The following is a 20200-nucleotide window of genomic DNA, read 5'->3' as shown; positions in this document are numbered from 1 at the left end:
TAGCTGGGACTACAGGTGCGTGCCACCATACCCGGCTAATTTTTCGTATTTTTAGTAGAGACAGCATTTCCCCATGTTAACCAGAATGGTCTCAATCTCCTGACCTCGTGATCCGCCCACCTCGGCCTCCCAACATGCTTGAATTGCAGCAGGGTATATGTTTTGTGCCTTTTTAGGTTATATTTTTCACAAGTGTTTTTCTTGCTGATGCCATTATAAATGGAATTGTGTCCTCAATTTCATTTATGGATTATTCATTGCTAGTAAATAGAAATATAATTAATTTTTTATTTATTTTGTACTCTCTAAGCTTGCTGCATCTATTGGCCCTGATAGTTTCTTTGTGGATTCTTTAGGATTTTCTATATACAAGGCCATGTCATCTGCAAGTAGAGATAATTTTGTTTCTTCTCTTCCAATCTAGATGCCTTTTGTTTTTCTTGCCTAATTGCCTTGACTAGAGCCTCCAGTACAATGTTGAATAGAAGTGATGAGAATAGAGCCTTTCAGTCTTTCAGTATTAAGTGTCATGTTAGTTGTGGGTTTTTTTCATGATGCCTTTTATTAGGTTTAGGATGTTCTCTTCCACTCCTTGTTTACTGAGCTCTTTTATAAAGCATTGGTAAAGAATTTGTTTTAATTCTTTTTTACATTTTTCATAGAATTCACCAGTGAAGCCATCTGGTCATCAGCTTTTCTTTGTGGGAAGTTTGAAAATTTATTAATTCAATATCTTTACTTATTATAGGCCTGTTGAACTTTCTGTTTCTTCTTGAGCCAGTTTTGGTAGTCTTTCTAGGAATTTCATAATTTCATTTAGTTTATTTCATTTGTTGGCATTTAGTTGCTCAGATTTTTACTTATAATTCTTTTTATTTCTGTAAATTCTGTAGTACTGCCATCCTGTTTCATTTGTGATTTTAGTATTAGTAATTTGAATCTTTTTTCTTTATTTTTGTTGGTCAGTCTAGCTAAAGGTTTGCTGATTTTGTAGATTTTTTCAAAGAACCAAATTTTGGTTTTACTGATTTTCCCTGTTTTTCTATAATCTATTTCTTTTATATCTGCTCTAATATTTATTTATTTTTTCCTTCTGCTTGCTTGGGATTTAGTTTTCTCTGCTTTTTCTACCTCTCAAGGCCAAGTCCTAGGCCACCGAATTAAGGTCTTTCTTCTTTTTTAATATAGGCATTTACAGCTATAAATTTTTCACTTAAGTACTACTTCTAGCTGCATTCCGTGAGTTTTAGAATGTTGTGTTTTTGTATTCATATGTAATATTTTCTAATTTTCCTTGTGACTTCTGTCTAGTGTCCTTCCATTTTAGCCTAAAGAACTCCCTTTGGCATTTCTTGTATTGCAGGTCTACTAATGATGAATTAGCTCAGTTTTTGTTCATCTAGAAATGTCTTAATTTCTCCTTCATTCTTAAAGGATAGTTTTGCTTGAAATAATAGAGTTCTCACATATAGGGTTACAGCATGTTTCTTTCCCTTCCCTCCCTCCCTCCCTCCCTCCCTCCCTCCCTCCCTCCCTCCCTCCCTCCCTCCCTCCCTCCCTTCCTTCCTTCCTTCCTTCCTTCCTTCCTTCCTTCCTTCCTTCCTTCCTTCCTTCCTTCCATACTTAAAATTTGTCTTCCACTGACTTCTGGCCTCTGTGGTTTATTAGGAGGGCTAAGGATAGAATCATAGGAATCATCGACATGGTGGGTGGAGTGATTGTGGAAATGGAGGACAGAGGGAAAATACCTACAAAAGAGGCAGAGAGAGGCAGGGAGGTGGAAAGAGAACTAGAAAGAAGTAATATTTTTTAAAAAATGTAGCCAGCACAGTGGGTCACACCTGTAATCCTAGCGCTTTAGGAGGTCAAGACAGGAGGATCACTTGAGCTCAGGAGTTCAAGAACAGCCTCGGCAACATAGTGAGACCTTAGTAAAACAAATTATCGCAGTGTGGTGGCACACACCTGTAGTCCTAGCTACTTGGGAGGCTGAGGTGGAAGGATTGCATGAGCCTGGGAGATAGAGGCTGCAGTGAGCTATGGTTATGCACCACTATACTCCAACCTGAGCGACAGAGCGAGGCCCTATCTCCAAAAAAAAAAAAAAAAAAAAAAAAATGCAGTGAGATATATTGGAAGGAAAACTATTTAATAGGTAATGATTCACAAGAGACAAGAGGATGACAAAGATAAGGACTAGATAGTGTCTATTGGATTTGGCAGCTTTATTAAATGCAATTTCAGTGAGTGATAGAGAAAAAAATCAAACGCATTTGATTAAAAGTAAATGGGTGGTGAAAAATGCAAATCTATGTGTTAAGTACTTACTTCTTCTCTGTCATTGTCACTCTATTTGTGCTGCTTGGGCAGTCAGTCTCATCCTAAGCTTCAAGCCCTGGTATGTGACTGCCTGCTGGACAGCCACACTTGGCTGCCTCACAGGCAATTAAAACTCAGCATGTTATCCTAATATTGAAGTTGTCATCTAAGTATTTACTCAACATCATGTTCATTCCTATTCTCTCTGTGACTCTCATTCTTGCTTTTGCTCTTTTGGCCTCTCCCCCACCCTGATCCACCTTCATTCTGGATATCTGCTGCTTGCTCTTCCAGATCCACTTTCCATCCTTCTTCACTCCTACTTGTCCCCTGGAGACTGACTTGTATGAAGTATACAATGGACTCCCTTGACCCTGGGCTTCCAGATGGATTTGGTTAATGAGCAACACAGACAGGAGATTGTAGAATGAAAGGAAAGTACTTAATTACTTAGTGTCTTCCATGGAGTCATCTAGCCTCCAACTAGAAGTCTCAGCTCCTGTCCACAGGCCCGCCTTTCTCCCTCCCTTCCTTCCTTCCTTCCTTCCTTCCTTCCTTCCTTCCTTCCTTCCTTCCTTCCTTCCTTCCTTCTTTTCCTTCCTTCCTTCCTTTCCTTCCTTCCTTCCCTCCTTCTTTCACAGCAATAGAAACCTAAGACTTCAGCACAGGCCCTTTTTACAGAGCCTCTCTTGCTTCAAGTTGTGGCCTGGAATAGTAATGGAGCTTTTCACAACTTTGTTAATAATCCCTTTATTAATTTCCCTTTATTAGTTTAGTTTTCCCAATTCATGTATGTCATCTTATTTTCTGCTGGAGCCCTAAATGAGTCACACTGTTTTCCAGTTATACCAGATTTTTAAAAATATAAATTTAAGGGGTACAAGTGCAGTTTTGTTATATGGAGATATTACATAATGGTGAAGTCTGGGCTTTTAGTGTGTAACCATCACCTTAATGATGTACATAGTGCTCATTAAGTAATTTCTCATCCCCACCCCCATCCACCCTCCCACCCGTCCAAGTCTCCAATGTCTATTTTTCCATACTTGATGTCTGTGCATACACATTATTTAAGTCCCACTTGTAAGTAAGAGCATGCGGTATTTGACTTTCTGTTTCTGAGTTATTTCACTTAAGATAATGGCCTCTGGTTCCATCCATGTTGCTACAAAAGACATGATTTCATACTTTTTTATGGCTGAATAATATTCCATTGTGCATATATATGACAGTTTCTTAATCCAGTCATTCACTGATGGACCCTTAGGAAGGTCCATCAGTGAATTCCATTTCTTTGCTATTGTGAATAGTGCTGTTATAAACATACAAGTGTAGGTATCTTTTTGATATTATGATTTCTTTTCCTTTGGGTAGATGCCCAGCAGTGGGATTCTGGATTGAATCATAGTTTTGTTTTTAGTTTTTTGTGAAATTTCCATACTGTTTTCCATAGAGGTTGTACTAATTTACATTCCCACCAACAGTGTATAAGCATTTTCTTTGCATTTCCTCACCAATATGTTATTTTTGACTTTTTAATAATAGCCATTCATACTGGTGTATGATGATATCTCATTGTAGTTTTAATTTGCGTTTTACAGATGATCAGTGATATTAAACATTTTTTCATAGTTTGTTGGCCATTTGTGTGTCTTCTTTTGAAGTGTCTATTCATGAACTTTGACAAAGTTGACAAAAACATACACTAGGGAAAGGATACCCTTTTCAATAAATGAGAAAATTGGATTGCCACATGCAAAATAATGAACTTGGACCCTTATCTCTTACCATGTATAAAAATCAACTGAAGATGGATTAAAAATTTAAATGCAAGACCTGAAAATATAAAAATACTAGGAGAAAACTTAGGGAAAACTCTCCTGGGCATTGGTCTGGCAAATAATTCATGACTACGACCTCAAAGGCACAAGCAACAAAAACAAAAATAGACAAATGGAACTTAATTCACTAAATAGCTTCTGCAGAGCAAAATAAATAATTACCAGAGTGAGCAGACAACCTGCAGTATGGGAGAAAATATTTGAAAACCATATACCTGACACAGGGTATTAATATCTATAATTTATCAGGAGCTCAAAGAACTCAGCAAAAAGCACCACACAAATAACCCCATTAAAAATTGAGCAAAGAACATGAACAGTTAGACAAATATTTTATGGTTTCCTTACTAGTCTGAACTCCTATTTTTTATTCACTAACTGATTAATGAATATGGTGGATTTTTTTTTTTATTTTGGCAAAATTTCAAACTGACAGAAATGTTGCAAGAAAATTCAAGAACCTTCCATATAACCTTCACCCAGATTTACCAATTGTTTATACCTTGCCTTCTTTGCTTTATCATTTTCTCATAGATGCTTATGTATATATACACACTTCTTTGAGCTGTATGTCAGTTGGAGACATCATGGCTCCTTACTCCTAAATAAAGTAGTGTTTATTTCCTAAAAAAAGGGATACTTTTTATATGACCACAGTATACTTCTCAAAATCAGGAAATTTAACATTGATAACAGTGTTATTTCATTATCCATAGTTCATATTCGAATTTTGTCAATTGTCCCAATAATGTGATTTATAGCTAATTATTGTTCTTAGTCAAAGATCTAATTGATGATCACATATTAAATTTAGTTGTCATGTCTCTGAAGTTTCCTTTAATTTGGATCAGTTGGCCTTTTTTGTCACTCTTCATCTGGGATATTTTTGAAGATTGCAGATTAGTTATTTTATAGAATGTCCTCAGTTTGTGTTTGTCTGATGTTTCCTTGTGATTGTATACAAATTACACATTTGGGATAGGAATACTACAGAAGTAATATTGAGTCTTATTCAGTGCTTTATATCAGGGCATATGATATCAGTTTGTCTTAGTATTGGTAATTTTGATTGTTTAGTTAAGTTGGTGTTTGCTGGGTTTCTCTAATGTGAAATCACTGTTTTTTCTCTTCATGATTAATAAGCAATTTGTGGGGAGCTACTTTGAGATCATGTAAATATCTTGTTCCTTTTCCAACTTTCATCCACTGGTGTTATCATTCAGTAATACTTTCCTAAGTATTGTTCTTTCTATATTCATTATAAAGAAGAGATTTCTTCATATATATGAACACGTTAATTTATATAAATTAAATATATATGGTCACCTATTTATTAATATTTTCATTCTTTTTATTTATATCATTTTGGACTCATGGACTTAATTGTATCCGAGTGGTTATAATCCATTATTATCACTGTTTATTTTGATAGCCAGATCATCTCAGATTTGCTCAATGTGAATCATCTCTTCAAGTTGACTCCTGTATCCTTATGCTATTTCCCCACTATTCTTTGAGTACAGTTATCCCTCAAGACCAAAGTCTTCAGATGCTCAAGTCCTTTATATAAAATGATGTAGTATTTGTATATAACCTATGCACATCTTCCTGCATACTTTAAATCATCTCTTTACTTACATTACCTAATACAGTTTTGCTACGTAAACGATTGTTATACTGTATTATTCTTTATATTTGTATTTGTTACTGTGTTATGTTTATTTTATCTTTAAAACTATTTTTGACCTGTTGGTCAATTCAGTTGGTTGAATCTGTGGATTTGGAACCTGTGGATACAGAGGGCTGACTGTACTTCCTTACTTTCAGGTACAAAATGTTGTTCTAGCTTACTTTGTACTTTCTCTGTCTTGGAAACAGCCTTTTCTCCAATCTGACTAGCTTCCTTTGATGGAAAATGGTAACTAGAAACCAAGATCTGGGTGCTTTAAGTGATAACTGCTACTGATATGGAAATACCCGCCACACACACACATCTTTATTTCCATATCTTTCTCTATTAAAAACCATGTGTTATACCAATATATCCATTTCCAATCCAAACACTACAGGGTACCTTCTCATCTTCTTCCTACTCTTCATATTTCTAATTACCTTATCCAACAGTGAGACACCTGCCATTTTACTCATGTTGTTTCTTCATTTGCATGAGCCTAGAATGAAGTATTTTCAGAATTGTTAACCCACACCACTGCAAAAAGCAAATCTACTAGCTAGCATTCAATGTCTTTTTAAAAAGTAATAGTTACATAGAGTAAAATACAAATTCTTGAGTGATGAATTTGCTGATTTTTGACAAATGAATACACTGTCATTGCCCACATCCCTATCAAAATACAACACATTTGCGTCACCCCACAAAGCTCCCTTATGCTCCTTCTTGGTCATTCTCTCCTCTCAGTTCTCCCAATAAAGGTAATAACTTGTCCTTTTTTTTCATCATAGACTGGTTTTGCCGCTTCAAGAACTTCATATGAATGGAGTCATATAGTATACACTCTCTGGTATCCAGCTTCATTCATTCAGCCTTTTGTAAGAGTTATCTATGTTGTAGTGTATATCAGCAAATTATTCTTTTTCTTTTCTGTTTTGTTGTTGTTTTTTGCTGAGTAGTATTCCATTGTGTCAAATATATGGTAATTTGTTTATCCATGCTTCTGTGGATGGACCTTGAACACTTTTTCCAGCTTTTGGCTATTTGGAATAAAACTGCCAAGAACGTTTTTATACAAGTTGTATTTTTGTGTGTGTAGATATGTATTTTCCGTTCTCTTAGGTAAATACCTAGGAGTAAAACTGTTCGGTCATAGGATAGAAGTGTATTCTACTAACAACGTGTGAAAATCTAGTTGTTTTACATCCTTGCTCATAGTGGAGTTTTCAGTCTTTTTTGTTTTTGGCTATTCAGTGAATGTGCAGTGTTTTCTCATCATAGTTTAAATTGCATTTTTCTGATGAATTAATGATGTTGAGCACCTTTAAATATGTTTATTGGCTAGTTGTTATTGTCTTTTGGGGAGTGGCCGTTTAAGCCTTTTGCCTACTTTTAAATAGGATTGTTGGACTTTTCATCATGAGTTTTAGTAGTTCTTTATATATTTTGGATATAAGTCCTTTGTCATGTATATGCTTTATGAATATTTTCCACTATTCTATGGCTTACTTATTCATATTATTAATGTTGTCTTATGATGAGCTAAAGTGTTTAATCTGATGAAGTCTAATTTGTCAAATTCTTCTTTATGGTTATTGCTTTCTGTGTCTTGTCCAAGAAATTTTTGCCTGCTTCTAGCTTGAAAAGATATTCTTCTATATTTTCTTCTTGAAGCTTTATTGTTTTAGCTTTTTTGTTTAGTTGTATAATCCTGCTCAAATTAAGTTTTGTGTATGGCTGGTATGAGGTAGGGTCCGGGTTCATTTCCCTCGCCATATGATGGATTCTTGCTTCAGCACTATTTGTGAAAAGGTTTTCCTTTCCCCATGTAATTACTTTTGTGCCTTTGTCAAAAATAAATTGATCATATACGGATGAATATATTTCTGGGCTATGCACGGTGGCTCATGACTGTAATCCCAGCACTTTGGGAGGCCAGGGTGGGAGGATAACTCGAGGCCAGGAATTCAAGACCAGCCTAGGCAACATGGTGAAACCCCGTCTCTACCCAAAATACAAAAATTAGCCAGGTATGGTGGTGTGTGCCTGTAATCCCAGCTACTTGGGAGGCTGAGGCAGGAGAATCTCTTGAACCTGGGAGGCACAGGTTGCAGTGATCCGAGATTGTGCCACTGCACTCCAGCCTGGGTGACAGAGTGAGACCCTGTCTCAAAAAAAAAAAAAAAAAAAAAAAAAAAAAGGATCTATTTCTGGATTCTCTAGTTTATTCCATTAATTTATTTGTCTTTCCTTATGACAATATCACACTGTCTTGATTGCTGTTGTTCTGTAGTAACCCTTGAGGTCAGTTAATGCAAGTTTTTAACTTACTTTTCTTTTTCAAGATTATTTTGGCTCTTCTAGTCCTTTGTGTATCTGTATACATTTTAGATTTTTATATTTAGCGTGGATTACATTGACTCTATAGATAAATGTAAGGAGAATTGATATCTTAACGTTATAGAGTTCTCTGATCCATAAACATGATAGAACTTTCCATTTATTTAGATTTTTAAAAATTGCTCTTAGCAACATTTTATAGTTTTCAGTGTAGAGGTCTTACACATCATTTGTTCAGTTTATTTCTGAGTATTTTAGTTTTTCAAACACTATTATAAATTGAATTGTTTAAAAGTTTAATTTGTAATTGCTTGCTGTTAGTATATAAAAATACAACTGATTTTTAAAATACTGCCTTTATGTCCTGCAATCTTGTTAAAGCTACTTATTATTTCCAGTAATTGCTTTGTAGAGTCCTTAAAATTTATTACATAAACAATTATGTCATCTGCCAAAGACACTATTTACTTCTTTCACCAATATGTATGCCTTTTAACTTTTTGTTGTGTTCTTGTACTGGGTAAGAGTGCCAGTGCAATGTTGATTGGAAGGCGTGAGAGTGGACGTCTTTGCCTCTCTCCCCATCTTAGAGAGAAGGTGTTTAGTATTTCACCATTATTTATGGGGGTAGCTATGATTTTTTTATGACACCCTCTATCAGATTGAGGAAGTTCTTTTCTATTCTTAGTTGCTGAGTTTTGTTTTCTTAAAAATCATAAATGGGTAATGAATTTTGCCAAGTACTTTTTATTCATCTATAAAATGATCATACTATTTATTTCATGAATATGGTGAATTACACTGATTGATTTTCAAAAGTTAAGGCCATCCTATTCCTGGAATTCCAGCCTCATCCACCTCAGTCAATACTAAATATTGGAGAAAATGATATTTTAAAAATACAAATTTGATCAGGGCATATGCCTGCTTAAACCCTGTCAATAGTTCTCCATTGCCTAGAAGGTAAAGCTTGAGTTCCTTAGCATGGCATAAGCAGCCCCCAATAAATGCGAGAAATAAAAGGGTCCCAAGCCTTTGTGGGGTCAGAACTTTGTGGTCTGATATGACTAGCTGCTTTTCCTCGGGAAATAATTCTTTTCCTGATAAAATACTTGAGCAATTTTCTAAGAGAGTAATGAGCTTAAAAGACCATCTCGGGAAACCCACTTGGCTGATTTTTACTCTTGAAACTAGTCTAAGACCTTTAACCAATAAGGCAAAGAGGCTATCATCCTTAACTAGATATTGTTTTCCTTCTGAAAAAAATCTAGTTTAATAATTTATCTGCTGATTTTTTCCCTATAAAAAGTGTTTGTAAGAAGGATTCTTTGAATTGGACTTTTGAGAATGTTTCTTATTTTGATACAAGTTTGGAATAAAACTCTGACACATGCTCATAATCAATATGAGAGTTACTTTAACAAATGTATGTGTGTTGAAGGAATGAATCCTTGAATATATGAAAGATGAAGTCTGACTGTAACTAGACCTGAAAAAATATATATACATATATAATATATAATATATACTTATATATTACATATTTTACATATATATTATATGTATATAAATATATATACACACACACACATATATATATATATATATTTCTTAGACAAGGTCTCACTCTGTCACCCAGGCTGGAGTGCGGTGGCATGATCTCGGCTCACTGCAACTTCTGCCTCCGAGCCTCAAGTGATCCTCTCACCTCATTCTCCCAAGTAGCTGGGACTACAGGTGCGCACCACTATGCCTAGCTAATTTTTGAATTTTCTGTAGAGACAGCGTTTCACCATGTTGGCCAGGCTGGTCTCTAACTCCTGAGCTCAAGTGATCCACCCACCTCAACTCTCAAAGTGTTAGGATTACTGGCATGAGACACTGTGCCTGGCCTAGGCCTGAAATATTTAATATATTTTAAACACTCTAAATTTGAGCTATTTGAGGATAAATGACATTTTGATTTCTACCACCAAAAAATATTTTCCTAGGTTTAATGAATACATTTATATGAAATAATATGGGAAAGTACATAATACAGTTTAGAGGAAGGCATGATAGACTAACAAGTCTGCTTTTAGATTTCTGTACTCATTGCTGTATGAAACCAAACAAATATACCTGCCGATAAAAGGTGTAAAGACCCAGTTATGTCTACTTACATCTGTGGTAACAGCTGATCTTATTCTGAACTGTCTGCTTGGTATTCACTGGAGGTTCATTTGTCCTTATTTCTAAACTCCTCTTGCTAAAGCTGTTTACAATTCCAAAACACAGCATAATTTTTAAAAGTCTCTTGCTTTTACTACATTTGTCAACTACATTAACATGAATATGAAGTCTAGAAATTAATTTTGCCTTCTAGTCAGGAATTCTTCCATTTCCAGTATTATAGCCTTCTTGGATATAAATATATGTTAAGAGGGGGTATATTCCATTTTAATTTGGAGAAAGCAAATAATTCTGAAGCAGAAGTGAAAATCACCCTTCTGCAATTTGTCCTTCTGGTTAAGACACTTCCCTGCTTTTCTTCCTAACTTGATTTTGGATGCCCATTGCAGAACATCAAACTCAGAGTTTGGCAATGTTGAATTATTATTGAGTAACTATTGTTCACAACTCCTCCCTGTAGGAGGTTAATTATCTACTTGTAATTATGTATGAGTAGATAATTGTATGTACTTGTATTTGGCTTGTGAACTTTTCATTTTCCATACCTGCCATCTATCTGTACATCTCTTATTGATACTTCTGGTAAATCTTTGACCACTTCTGACTTGTCAGTAATTTCATAAGAGAGAGAGCAATAGGCATACAAAATTGGAAATGAAATTTTTATTGAGTTTCTTGTTCAGAGGGAGAAGAGATAGTAGCAAGAAAAAATGGGAGGGAAGAGATTCTTCAAGAGTTATATGATCCTGTAGGATGAAGGTCACATACTCCATTGAGTAATGCCAGTCTCCTGTTGATAGATGCCTAATAAGTACTTGGGTTAAAATACTTTTTTGGCTGGGTGTGGTGGCTCACACCTGTAATTGTAGTACTCTGGGAGGCTGAGGCGGGGGGATCACTTGCAGCCAGAAGCAACCTGTGTTGACCAGTCTGGGCAACATGGTGAGACCCCGTCTCTACAAAATCAAAAATTTAGCCAGCCATGGTGCCTGTGTCCCAGGCCCTCAGTAGGCTGTAGTGGGAACATCACTTGAGTCCAGGAGTTCAAGGCTGTAGTGAGCTGTGATTGCACCATTGTACCCCAGCCTGGGCGACAGAGACTTTGCCTCTAAAAAAATTACCTTTCCTTTTGCTAGTTCTATCACCTGTTATTTCATAACTGCAAATTGATTATGTTTTAAATGAATTACATGAGGAATCCTGGGTTAAGGAGGCTTGTGATACGGCCTTGGATGATTGTTGCCTCCATTTCCATTAATCTTAGCTCCTTGGGATACCCAAAGCTCTCCTCACATCTTAGGTTTCTCAAATAATGTGTCTGATCTTGGCCTCCCCAGAGCTGAAATTTCTTCTGTCTTTTTGTCTGTGATCCAAGATCCTATTCCCTTGGTATCTGCCATGATCATGCACCAGTTTTTAAAGATATCTGTGTTAAGGTAGCATTTGACAACATCTACATTTTAGTAGGGCATTTCTAAAGACTCTATTAAACCCCAAGGAATAATTCTAATTGTCGGGCCTCGGAGCCCAAGCCAAGCCATCGCATCCCCTGTGACTTGCACATATACGCCCAGATGGCCTGAAGTAACTGAAGAATCACAAAAGAAGTGAAAATGCCCTACTCCGCCTTAACTGATGACATTCCACCACAAAAGAAGTGTAAATGGCCAGTCCTTGCCTTAAGCAATGACATTATCTTGTGCCTGGCTCATCCTGGCTCAAAAAACTCCCCCACTGAGCACCTTGTGACTCCTACTCCTGCCCGCCAGAGAACAACCCCCCTTTGACTGGAATTTTCTTTTACCTACCCAAATCCTATAAAACGGCCCCACCCTTATCTCCCTTCGCTGATTTCTTTTTCAGACTCAGCCCACCTGTACCCAGGTGAAATAAACAGCCATGTTGCTCACACAAAGCCTGTTTGGTGGTCTCTTCACATGGAGGAGCATGACACTAATGATGGGCATTTTAGCTACCATGGCTGCCTCATCTGGGATCCTGAAATTCTACCTTCTGGACAGATGCTGGCTTTCCTTATTAGGCAGTAAAGCAGTGGATAGCAACACTTTGCTCCAACATACATTTCCCTCTCCAAAGCCAGCAGCTGCACACATCTCCCTATGAGATCAAGGACTTACTGAGCTGATAATAATAGTGATTAATATACCTGTCAGGGAAAAGAAATAAACTTTTCACCTGCTGGGATGCATGAACTTTTTCACATTTTTAGGGAGTTCTGCAAACACAAAGATGTGGCTTACAAAATGGTTCTAGTTGTGGGAGAAAGTTTCATTTTTTCTTTTGGAAAAAGAACACATAATTTCCTTCCCATTAGAATATCTCATTAGTAGCATTTGCAGTAAATACAGCATAACTCTGTTATAACATAACTTACTCCAAAAATTCTAGCATACCAGAGATTTAGTTTGTTCCCTGAAACTTAATTTCCTAGAGAAATAGCCTGGTTTAATTCAATCAATGCAAAGTAAAATTAGCTTTATATTCCCAAGATCATTATATAATTCAATTAAACAAACATTAACTTAACACCTACTATTTGTAAAGCGCTGGAGTAGGTAATAAAAATCTCTGACATTTGTACAGTCCTTTGGCATAGTATTATATTAACTCTTCACACCAACTCTGCCTGGTTATCATCCCCATTTTACAGTTGTAGAAGCTGAGGCTGAGAAGGGTAAGTGACTTGATATTTGGTCACCACCTAACTAGTAGTAGAACCAGGACTTGAACCCTCTCACTTACCACAACTTCTTGAGAAGCAGAAAGGAAGCTTACAGGCTTTAAAAAAGTATTTTTACTCTTTTGAGGATTCCAGTGCACAAGAAAATATCTTGTAACCAAAACACTTGGAAGCCGAAGTATGCAAACAAATTTAAATGTCAGGTTAGGTGGGAATTAGGCCAGAACCCTCCCCAACCTTTTTTTTTTTTTTTGTTTTGAGACCAAGTCTCACTGTGCCTCTCAGGCTGGAGTGCAGTGGTGCAATTTTGGCTCACTGCAATCTCTGCCTCCCAGGTTCAAGTGATTCTCGTGCCTCAGCCTCCTGAGTAGCTGGGATTACAGGTACCCATCACCATGCCTGGCTACTTTCTGTATTTTTAGTAGAGATGGGGTTTCACCATGTTGACCAGGTTGGTCTCAAACTCCTAACCTCAAGTGATCCAACCACTTCAGCCTCCCAAAGTGCTGGGATTACAGGCATAATCTGGCTATTTTTTTTTGTATTTTTAGTAGAGACAGGGTTTCACCATGTTGGACAGGCTGGTCTTGAACTCCTGGCCTCAAGAGATCCTCCCATCTTGGCCTCCGAAAGTGTTGGGATTACGCCCGGCCTGAGAAACTCTTTTAGTTTTAAGCCATGTTGGAAATATTTCTAACACGTATGGTATGGTCTGCAGCCTACAATAGCTCTGGGTACAATCAAATCTTTCTTTAATGATAAATAACTTTTCAGTGCTTCTGGATCATCCTAGCCCTTCAGAACCCCTTGAATCGAGTAGTCCTGAATATGAAAGATGTAGAAGGTACAGAAAGGGGATGGTGAAGCTTTATCCATTGGACCTGAATGATGTCCAGCTTAGGTTCATCTTCTTACTCACAGATCAAATGCCCAAGACAAGATCACGTTTCTGACTATTGTTGTAAAAACTGACAGTGTTGCTCCTAAAAGTGAACCATTTCTTTTACTATGAAATAAAAATACTTCCTATTTTACAGAACAAGAATTTTGGGATTCTCCATTAAAAATAAAGAAAGGGCCAGGAACAGTGGTGCATGCCTGTAATCCCAGAACTTTGGGAGGCCGAGGTGGGCGGATCACCTGAGGTCAGGAGTTTTGAGACCAGCCTGGCCAACATGGTGAAACCACGTTCCTACTAAAAATACAAAAATTAGTCAGGTGTTCTGACTCATGCCTGTAATCCCAGCTACTCAGGAGGTTGAGGCACAAGAATTGCTTGATCCCGGGAGGCAGAGGTTGCAGTGAGCCGAGATCATGCCACTGCACTCCAGCCTGGGTGACAGAGTGAGACTTTGTCTCTAAATACATAAATAAATAAATAAATAAAGTGAAGAACATATGAATAGATATTTTGGTTGGGATGGCAGAAAGTCTAACTTGCAGAAACAAACCCCTTAAAAAATTGAGGTGAAATTCACATAACATAATATTAACTAAAATGTACACTTCATCCGCATAGAACACATTCACAATGCTGTGTAATTATTACCTCTGTCTTGTCCTAACAACTCCAAGAGTCAGGTACTAAAACACTGTACATGCTCAAAAAGATTAGACGCATGAGGAAAGCATTTAATATGGAAGACTGAGACTTTAAAAAACAGACAAAAAAGCCACCTAGAGGAAGACTTACAGGGATAAGTAAACTTCCTAAAATTCTTAGTGTATTCAGAGAGATAAGAAAAGGTATTGCATCCGCCCAACAAGAACAGGATATTTAAAAAAATTCAGAGAACAAGAAAAATAGTAAGCTTTTGGAAATTGAGGGACCAACTAAGTAGAAGGCTTTTTAAATAAAGTTGAAAAAAATCTCCCAGAAAGTAAAAGTTCAAAGAGGTGGTATATAAGACAGAAAACAAAAATAGGTTCAACTTTAGAACAATAGGCATTCCAGAGAGAAAAGCAGAGGGAAGGAAATCATTAAAGAAATAATTTAAGAAAATTTACAGAGTGAAAGGATCCACCAAATGACTAGTGTAATGGGTGAAAACAGACCTCCATCAAGTAGTATCACTGTGAAATTTCAGGACAAAAAGAAATTCTTGGACTCTTTGAAGTTGTGGTGAGGAGGAGAGAGAAGCAGGTTTTATACAAATTTCAAAAATTAGGATGTCATTACATTACCCAACAGCACCTCTAAAAGTCAGAATACAATGGAACAATGACTTTAAAATTCTGAGGGAAAAAAAGTGACTTCTAAGCTAGAATTATTACCTAGCCGAACAATTAGCTCATTGTGAAGAATGAATACAGACATTTTTAGATAAACAAGGTTTTGAAAAGTTCATCCCCCATACTTCCTTCTCTGAAAATTATTGAAGGATGTTGTCCACCAAGATGAAGGAGTAAAACCAAGAAATGGGAAATTCATGAGATTCAGCAAACAAGGAATCCAATGAGAGAGATTGAGAATATCCTCATGAAGAGAGTTTTCAGGATGACAGCTGTGCAGTGGGTTTAAATAGCAACTCAGTCCCAATTAGAGCGTCGGAAGGTTCCTGAAGATATTTCTTTAAGAATACAGAATTAATAGACTAGTATTAGTCTATGTGTCTGAATGTACTGAGAGGAAAGTTACAAAACTGGTGGAGAGTTTGGGGTTGTTTGTGTAAGTAGCATGTAAATAAAATAAAATAAAGAAGAAAAGAAATAAAGAAGAAATTGGTGGTCTGCAGTCATCTTATTGAACCTCAAGAGAAACCCTGAGCCAGAATTGCCAAGCCAGAGGGTTCCTGAATTCCTGACCCAGAGAAAAGGAATGAGATAATAAATATGCATTCTTGTTTTAAGCCGCTAAGTTTTAGGTTAATTTGTGATGCAGCAACATGTAACTAATACAGAGTTTGGTTCCTAGAAATTTGGTGCTACCATAACAAAAACCTGAAAATGTGGGAGTGGCTTTGGAACTGATTAGTAGGAGGAAGTTGGGAGGACTTTGAGAATAATAAAAGACCAAAGGTCCCTGTAAAGACTCTTATTAGAAGCCCAGTGGCCTGTGAGAAGGTTGCAGTAAAGGCTTAAAGGAGCATGAAGAAAATGTGATTGGAAACTAGAAGAAGGGTGATACTTGCTATGGTGGTGGCAAAAATTTAGCAACGCCATCATCTACAATAGGGGTCCCCAACCCCTGAGCCATGGACTGGTACTATGGGGATTGTTGGGTTTGAAAATTTCCAGCCTCTTCTATAGCAAATGATGCTAAAGTTAAGATATGGATTTCTGGCAAAAACTAAATCCAGGGCATAATCAGAAAAATAGAGTCTAAAAATTAAGCCAAGATGTGACTATAATGTCTTTGCTATAACCTCAAAAGATCTAGGAAGTGCCTTAAAAAGCCATTCAGTCAAACAAGAAGGGCTTCTCAGAAACTTAAGGCTGTTGTCTCTCAGCCACCTTAGCAGAAACCCAAAGGTACAGAAGGGCTTTTCTCAAAGATTTGTGGCTAAGTCTTTTGCCTAATGATGTGAAACTTGATAAAATTCATGAAAGACTCATTTGGTTTTTAAGGGAATTGTATTAGCAGAAGCACAACCAGCTTGCACTGAAAGGAACAGATATAAAAAAGGAAAGTAAACCTTTGGACTATAAAACATGTACAGGCATGAAGCAGTCTGTTCAAACTGCTCAGCCACAAACACAGACTTTCATGGAAAAGGAAAGATGACTGAGAAGGTAGAAGCAACAGCTATGTTGAATTGGCTGGCAGACTGGCTCATACCTGTAATCCCAGTGCTTTGGGAAGCTGAGGTGGGTGGATCACTTGAGTCTAGGAGTTTGAGACCAGCCTGGGCAACATGGCAAAACCCTGTCTCTACAAAACATACAAAAGTTAGCCAGCCGTGGTGGCATGTGTCTGTGGTCCCAGCTACTTAAGGGACTGAGACTGGAGGATCCCTTGAGCCTGGGGGGTGAAGGTTGCAGTGAACTGAGATGGTGCCACTGCACTCCAGCCAGGATGACAGAGCAAAACCCTGTCTCAAAAACAAAACAATACAAACAGAGTTATGTTGAATAGTTTCTATGCTTTGAGTTCTAATAAAGGAACTAACAATATGTGCCCGATGGATTTCAGACTTGCTGGTGGCTAGTGACTCCTCTGAACCTCCTGTTTTCCCCTTTTGGAATGGGAAGAATAGCAAGTATCCTATGCTTGTCTTGCCATTTTACATTGAGCGTGTGAGGAACACAGGAACTTGTCTGTTAAGTTCACAGTTCTTCAGATTTGGAGAAAGTATACATGAGGAGCCTCATCCACCAGTTCATCTAAGCAACAAAATCCTAGACTTTTTTTTTTTTTTTTTTTTGAGACAGAGTCTCGCTCTGTCGCCCCGGCTGGAGCGCAGTGGCCAGATCTCAGCTCACTGCAAGCTCCACCTCCCGGGTTCACGCCATTCTCCTGCCTCAGCCTCCCGAGTAGCTGGGACTACAGGCGCCCGCCACCTCGCCCGGCTAGTTTTTTGTATTTTTTTAGTAGAGATGGGGTTTCACCGTGTTAGCCAGGATGGTCTCGATCTCCTGACCTCGTGATCCACCCGTCTCGGCCTCCCAAAGTGCTGGGATTACAGGCTTGAGCCACCGTGCCCGGCCAAAATCCTAGACTTTTAAGTGATGCTATAAATGGATGAGACTTTTGGGGCAGTCTTGGTAGGGGTGAGGGTGTTTTGCATTTAGGAGGAATATAAATAATTTGTGGCCAGAGAGTGGAATGAGGTAGTTTTAAATACACCTTCGAATTCTTTGATAAGCCTCCCTTCAAAAGGTGGGATCTAATTCTACTCCCCTTGAATGTGAGCCAGATTAAATGACTTGCTTCTAATGAATAAAATGTGGTGGAATTAATACTACATGACTTCTGTCTCTAGGTCATAAAAAGGATAGCTTCTGTCTGGTGTGTGCTCAATCTCTCTCCCTCTCTCTTTCTCTCTGTCTTTTTCTCTTTCTCCCCTCTTCTTTTTCCCTCCCTCCCTCCTGTCTCCATTACCATCTCTCCCCATTTCTCTCTCAGATCACTCACTCTTGGGGGCATCCAGCAGCCATGTTGTGAGGACACTCAAGCAGCTGTGCAAAGAGGCACACCTGGAGAGGAACTGAGGCCTCCCACAAAAACCAATCACTGACATGCCACTCATGGGTAAAATCTACCTTGAATATAAATCCTTTAGCCCCAGCCAAGCTTTTAGATAACTACAGCCTTGACTGACACCTTGCCTGTCTCACCTCTTGAGATACTTTGAGTCAGTTAAGCTATTTCCAAATTCCTAACATATAGAGGCCATGAGAGATGATAAATGTTTATTATTGTTTATGTGGCTTGTTTTAAGCCACTAAGTTTTGGGGTAATTACAGTCATGCATCACGTAATGATGTTTTGGTCAATGACAGACTGCATATGTGACGGTGATCCCATAAGATTATAATGGAACTGAAAAGTTTCTATTGCTTAGTGATATTATAGCCATTATAATGTGATGTGTTATTACTATTATTATGATGTGCAATGCACCACTCAAGTGTTTGTGGTGATGCCGGTGTAAACAAACCTATCTCTGCCAGTCTTACTAAAAGTATAGCACAGATAGGCTGGGCATAGTGGCTCATGCCTGTAATCCCAGCACTTAGGGAGGCTAAGGAGGGTGGATCACCTGAGGTCAGGAGTTTGAGACCAGCCTAGCTAACATGGTGAAATGCATGTCTACTGAAAATATAAACGTTAGCTGGGTATGGTGGCACATTCCTGTAATCCCAGCTACTTGGGAGGTTGAAACATGAGAATTGCTTGAACCCAGGAGGCAGAGGTTGCAGTGAGCTGAGATCATGCCACTGCACTCCAGCCTGAGTGATAGATCAAGACTGTCTTAAAAAAAAAAAGTATAGCACAGGTAATGATGTACAGTATGTAAGACTTGGTAATGATATAAATGACGATGTCACTGGCTTATGTATTCAGTGTATTACCCTTTTTAATCATTAATTTAGAGTGTGCTCCTTCTACTTGTTAAAAAAAAATTAACTATAAAACAGCCTCAGGCAAGTCCTTCAAGAGGTATTCCAGAAGAAGGCTTTGTCATATGAGATGACAGCTCCAGTTGTGTTATTGCCCCTGAAGATGTTCCAGTGGGACAAGATGTGGAGGGGAAAGACAGTGACAATGATCCTTACCCTGTGTAGGCCTAGGCTAATGTGTGTACTTCAGTCTTAGTTTTTAACAAAAAAGTTTAAAAAGCAAAAAAAAAAAATTTTTTTTAATATAAGAGAGCTTATCAGGATATAAAGAAAAAATATTTCTGTACAGCTGTATAGTGTGTTCTTATTTTAAGTTAAGTATTGTTAAGAGTGAAAAAGTTTAAAAAATTTAAAAGTTTATAAAGTAAAAAAGTTACAGTAAGCTAAAGTTAATTTATTATTGAGGAAAGAAAGTTAAAAAAAAATTAGTGTAGCTTAAGTGTAGGGTGTTTATGAAGTCCACAGTAATGTAAAGCAGTGTCTTAGGCCTTCACATTCACTCACTACTCACTCACTGACTCACCCAGAGCAACCTCCAGTCCTGCAAGCTCCATTCATGGCAAGTGCCCTATACATTTTTCATCTTTTACATCTTATTTTTACTGTACCCTTTTTATGTTTAGATATGTTTAGCTACACAAATATGTATCACTGGGTTACAACTGCCTACAGTATTCAGTACAGTAACATGTACAGGTTTGTAGCCTAGGAGCACCAGGCTGTATACCATATAGCTGAGGTGTGTAGTAGGCTGTACCATAAACATTTGTGTAAGGGCACTGTGATGTTCGCACAACCACAACATTGCCTAATGATGCATTTCTCAGAACGTATCTCCACTATTAAGTGATGCACGACTGTAATTATGTAGCAGGAGATTACCAGTGGATCTAGCCAAAATTATGATATACCCATAACGAGCGTATGACTGACCTCTCAAAAATCTATCCATTTAAATAGTGAAGTGTATTTTCTGTGATCATGTCAATATAGGGAGGAAATAAAGTTTTCCTTTTTTTGTATTTCTCACAGTGTTAGACTGATAATCTATAACCTGCATTCTTTGTATCCATCTTTAAAAATCAAAGCAAA

At 37.6% G+C, this 20200-nt stretch overlaps 1 protein-coding gene across 8 annotated transcripts in view; it reads right to left on the bottom strand.

Annotated features, from left to right (window-relative positions):
• ACMSD (aminocarboxymuconate semialdehyde decarboxylase) overlaps nt 1–20200 on the bottom strand; it is a 64152-nt gene that overhangs the window by 7386 nt on the left and 36566 nt on the right. For 2 of the 8 annotated variants that reach the window (XR_012421085.1, XR_012421086.1), the window contains one exon: nt 16824–16916. The exons of the other annotated variants lie outside the window; for them this stretch is intronic. The gene's annotated coding sequence lies outside the window, so the exon portion shown is untranslated. The remainder of the gene's footprint in view (nt 1–16823; nt 16917–20200) is intronic. 8 annotated transcript variants of the gene reach the window in all.

The sequence above is a fragment of the Macaca fascicularis genome, chromosome 12 (genome assembly GCF_037993035.2).
Source record: "Macaca fascicularis isolate 582-1 chromosome 12, T2T-MFA8v1.1".
NCBI lineage: Eukaryota > Metazoa > Chordata > Mammalia > Primates > Cercopithecidae > Macaca > Macaca fascicularis.
This window is presented reverse-complemented; position numbering and strand designations above follow the sequence as displayed.